Source organism: Elephantulus edwardii, unplaced genomic scaffold, assembly GCF_000299155.1.
Source record: "Elephantulus edwardii isolate Elephantulus edwardi_28Jun2011 unplaced genomic scaffold, EleEdw1.0 scaffold00308, whole genome shotgun sequence".
Taxonomy (NCBI): domain Eukaryota; kingdom Metazoa; phylum Chordata; class Mammalia; order Macroscelidea; family Macroscelididae; genus Elephantulus; species Elephantulus edwardii.
This window is the reverse complement of record NW_006400058.1, coordinates 709835-715500: the sequence shown is the minus strand read 5'-3', so window position 1 is coordinate 715500 and position 5666 is coordinate 709835.

The following is a 5666-nucleotide window of genomic DNA, read 5'->3' as shown; positions in this document are numbered from 1 at the left end:
GGGCACCTGGGAGCACTCCACCCCATTAGCAAACTTCCTGCCCAAAGGCACTCTGCTCTCTGGGGGGCTTCACTGTGGCATCTCCGGCCAGCTGCCTGCTTCTCATCATGTCCATATCTGGGATCTAGGACACACTCCCTTCCTGGCTCCTCTTTCTTGATTGTACCAAAGGTCCTCACTTTGCTTTGACTGGCTCGCTTAAGCCCAGCAGCATGGCCAGATGGACAATCCTCTCACTAGGATTCCAAACTTCTTATTTGCACAGATGCAACCCCCCACAAAGGTGCCAGGCACATAATCTGCATTATGAGCAAGCTGTCCAATTCCATTGGTAGGCTACAATCACCTTACTTACATAGTCACAACCAATCATTTGGTGGATATTACAAGATCATGGAAAGAACGGCCATGTAAAAAGCACATGTTGTCTCTCTCCAGATGTGAAAGAGCTCTGGTGGCCTCATGGCGAGAAGCTGCACTGCAATCCTGAAGGCACGTGGTTTGAGGCCACCAATCTCCTCCTGTGCGATTAACTGCCTTTGAAAACCCACAGTAGGGTTAACTATGGGTCGGAACTGACTCTATGGTACACAACAACAATGACAACAACCCCATACGTATGGAAATGTGGACCCTGGCACTTTTTTTAAATTATTATTCTTTTGTGTGCGTACCATCAAACCAGATCTGACTGGTACAGGGGGAGATTGCCCCTCCTTCTCCTGTAGAGCTTCTGGTGGATTTGAACTGCACACCTCTGGGACTGCAGTGCAGCTTCTTGCCACTAGGTCACCCAAGCTCTCTAGACCCAGGTACTTTTGTCAGTCATCTTATTACACAACGATGACCACTGATACCTAAAACAGACAGAGACATAGACTGTGCCCAAACCAGCAATCCATAACTTTGTTATATTATTCAATTCCCTTTCTCCTAAGCCAGTTTGGGTTGGATTTGCTGTCATTTGCATGGAAATCCCAACAGAGGGAGTGACTCGGAGTAGAATGGAAATGGGGTCATGACTCCCATGGTGCTCCTTAGGCAGAAGAAATGGTGGGACCCAACAGTCACATATGAGAAGCAAACCAATGTCTTCCAGCCTGCCCTGTGGCTGGGGACAGAGACACTAGCGAGAAACCTGAGTAAGGAGGCCATATAGGTTCTGCAGGGAGAAAAGGAAACTATTAGCTACTCCCTGAACCGATGTCCTGAATCCAGGTCAGACATCTCACTCCCTCTTACCCTAACTCACAGCTGTGAGCCCAGGAAGCAGTGGTAGCTACCTAGGCATGATGATGTAAAAACAGTGCTGGCCAATGCAGGAGCAGCAGTGTCTGACCACTAACTGCATCTAACATCACAATGGGAAGAGTCCCATCCACAGTGCCCACAGCACAAAACCGGTTCCTAAGAGGTCGGACATGCCTCCAAGCCGCTGCACCTTTTATCAGCTCTGTTACCACATACCCTCCCAGGGCTCTTGCTGCTCTGAGACAGGGTCTGCTCATCCGCTTCAAGGCCAACACAGAACTCCCTGTTAGATCAGGCAGGGAATGGTCAGGATACAATTCCTCAGTCAGAAAAACTGCCCAGATATGCTCAAGGGCCCTCTGACCTTCAATCTCAAGGCTTTAGGCCTGTGTTAGAAAACTCTACGGTTGTCCTTGTCATTATTGTTGTTAGCCATCGAATCAGCCACAACTCATGTTGTTGTTGTTGTTGTTAAGTGCCATCAAGTAGCAGGTGACTCATAGCGACCCTATGAACGAAAGTCCTGGACGCCTCCTGTATAGCTTTCATCCTTTCTCCAGGTTCATAGGGTTTCCAGAGGCAAGCTATTACAGAAGTGGATGCCATTCCTGCTTCCAAGTTTGTTTTAATCGGGGAGCTTCACCAAACACTGTCCACCACGGGTAACCATTCTCATAGCGACCCTATTAACAACAGAAGTGAACACTGGCCTATCTTGCACCGTCCTCATCACCTCTGACATGCTCAAGTCTGTTGTTACAGTCCCTGTATCAATCCATCTTGTTGAGGGTCTTCCTCTGACCCTCTACCTTCCCAACATCATGTCTTCTTCCAAGGACTGGCCACTCTTAACAACATGCCCAAACTAGACAGGATGACGTTTCACCAGGACTGGCCACTCTTAACAACATGCCCAAACTAGACAGGATGACGTTTCACCAGGACTGGCCACTCTTAACAACATGCCCAAACTAGACAGGATGGCGTTTCACCATCCTTACTTCTAAGGAGCAACCTGATTATACACCTCCTCCAAGACAGACTTGTAGGGTGTTGTTTTGTTGTGGTTTTTTGGATTCCATGAGACAGTCCATATTTTTCTTTAGCATCACAATTCTTTTTCCACCATCCTTATTCATTATTCAACTTTCAGAAGCACAGGAACCAGTTTAAAGGGCCCTGGCTCGGATCAGGTGCTTCATAGCCTTTAAACGGACATAATTGCTCCTTAGCACTTTGGAAAGGTCCTTGACAGCAGATTTTCCTTTCATTTCTTGTTGTTAAGTACTGTCGAGTCAATGACAAGTCATTGTGACCCTGTAAACAATGGATCTGAATCTTGTCCTATCCTGTGCCATCCTCTTCATCTCTGGCCCATTGTTAGTCACTGAATCAAGCCATTTCATTGAGTCTTCCCCTATTTCACTGACCCTCAGTCTTTCCAATCATGACATCCTTTTCCAAGGAAGAGCCTCTCCTAGCAACATGTCCAAAGTATGCAAGATAAAGCGTCACCATCCTTGCTTCCAAGGAGCACTCTGGCTGTTCTTTTCCCAAGACATATTTGTTTGTTCTTTTGGCAGCCCATGGGATATTTAGTACTCTAATCCAGCACCACAGTTCAAAGGCATTGATTCTTCTGTCATCTTTATTCACTGTCCAACTCTCAGAGGCATAGCAAGTGACTGAAAAGACCATGGCTTGAGTTAGGCACACCTTATTCTTCAAACTAACATCATTGCTCCTCAGTGTTTTGGAGAGGTCCCTGACAGTGGACTTGTCCAGTGTAATACGTCTCCTGATCTCCTGACTGCTGGTACCGAGTACAATGGTTGTAGATCCAAGTAACATGAAATCATTGACAATTTCAATTTTTTCTCCATCTATTATGATGTTGCTTATACAGTGGTGAGGATTTTAGTTTTCTGGTATTAAGATGCAATCCATATTGAAGGCTGTAGTAGTTGAGCTTCTCCAGCAAGCATTTCAAATTCTCTTCACTCTCAGCTAGTAAGGTTGTATTATCTGCATAATGCAGGTTGTTGATGAGTCTTTCTCCAATCCACATCCCACATTCTTCTTCATAAATGCTAGCTTTAGAACAATTTGCTCAGTGTGCAGATTATGTGGAAGAAAGGATACAACCTTGATGCACACTTTTCTTGACTTTGAACTATGTAGAGCTTCCTTACTCCATTCGAACAACAGCCTTTTGGTAGAGACATGGGTTTCACATGAGCATAATTAAGTGTTCTGGGATTCCTGTTCTTCTCAATGTCAGCCATAGTTTGTTCTAACGGTCCTGGGATACTGGGTTGATGTAATCTTTGGTCCTACGGACAAAAGGTTGCACTGCCAACCCAAAGGCAGTTCAAATCTACCAGCAGCTCTGTGAGGGAAAGGTAAGCATTTTCTTTCTGTGCAACTTACAGCCTCTGCAAACCCACTGAAGGTCAGCTATGAGTTGGTTCCAACTCAATGGCATATACCAACAAGAATGGGGGGGGGGGAAGGATGTTGGGAACTTTGGTTCTAAAGATGGACAGGATGCTGGGATCTTTGATCCTAAGAACAAAGGGGATGATGAAGATTTGTGGATCTGGATATAGAATTTCCTGGGATTGAGAGTGGATAAGGAGTTGCCCTGTCAACCCAAAGGTGTTGTTTTGTGCCAGGGGGTCAACTGCAAATGATAGGGTCTCCTCCTTTTTGGAAGAAGACTCATCAATAACTTGCGTTTTGTGGATGACACAATCTTGTTTGCTGAAAGTGAAGACTTAAAGTGTTTGCTGTACAAAATCAAGAACACAGCCTTCAATATAAATTAAATCTCAACATCAAGAAAACAAAAATCTTCACTACTGGGCCAATAAACATCATCACCCAAAGGTGGTTGTTATGTACTGCAGAATCTAAATCGACTCATAGCTGACCCTCCCGTGGGTTTTCAGAGGCAGTTAGTCCAAAGGGGAGGAGATCACCGAAATGTAGATGGTTCCAATCCACCAACCTCTCCATAGGAGAAAGACAGGCAGTCTACTCCTGAGTGATTTATATCCTCTGATCACTCAGGGCAGGGTCAGCTATGGTCAGTTCCTGCTTGAGGACAAAGAGCTGAGTTGAAGGATGTTGTTGTTGTTGTTATATGCTGTCAAGTCGCTTGTGACTCTATATGCAATAGCCCTGAAACCCCCTCTATCCTGTGCCAACCTTATTGTCTCAAACACACCCACCCCCATTATGCCAATCACTGAATCAATCCATCTCATTAACGGTCTTTCTCTCCTGCACTGCCCCTCTACCCTCCCAAGTATGATGTCCCTCTCCATGGACTAGCCCCTCCTTGCAACATGCCCAAAGTATATCAGACAAAGCTTCAGAATCCTTGTCTCCAAGGAGCAGCCTGGTCTCACCTTCTCCAGGACAAACCTGTTTGTTCTCCCATCTGTGGTATATTCAATACTATGCTCCAGCACCACAGCTCAAAGGCATCAATTCTCCTTCTATCATCCCTGGTCATTGTCCAGCTTTCTGATGTATAGCAAGTGATTGTATCAGGTGCACCTTAGACTCCAGACTGACATCATTGCTCTTCAGTCCTCTGGAGATGTCTCTGACAGCAGACTTTACAAATGCAATTCGTCTTTTGATTTCCTGGCTGCTGGTACCAAGAGTGTTGACTGTGGAGCCAAGCAAACAACAACAACAAAAAAGCTGCTAACAATCTCAATCTCTTCACCGTTTATCATGATGCTGAATTTTCATAATTGCTATCTCTAAGTCTCAGTTTACCTGATTGTCAAGCAGGCATGGGAGAGGCTGCGTGGTCCAATCTTCCCATGCCCTTATCCGTCTACTGCCATAGTCTACATGCTAGACGTGGACTCGGGAAGACTCCTCCTCAGGTGGGAGAAAGGACAAAAGTTTGGAAGGGTGAATCAGCACCAACCATGGAGAGAGAAGCAGAGAAGCCTGGCCACGCAGATAAACAGAGAAACAAAGCAAGGAGAAGCAGGGTGGGGAAGCTGGGACGCTGGGGCCTCCGGGGCGTCTCCGAGCCTCTCCCTCTCTGGGGCCCAGGACTCAGGCTTCCCTCCAGTTAGGTCACATTTGGGGAGCCCCTCCCGTAGACTAATGAGGAAACTTGGGGTTTTGTTGTCAGGACAGGAAGAATGGAGGTAGGAAGGGAGGGATGAGCCCGCTCCGCCCCAAGTTTGAGCCCCAGCCCCACCCTGCTCTGGGAGAGCCAGAACCTGCCCAGACACCCGGCTGTCGCCCGGCCTCCCACCTGACACTTCCGCCTCACACTCACCTGTCCACAGAACGCCCTCTCACGCTCACTTCCCCGCGCACAACATCCTCCCCGTGGCGCACGCCCGCACGCAATCCCCAAACCCTAACAGTCACCTTCCCCT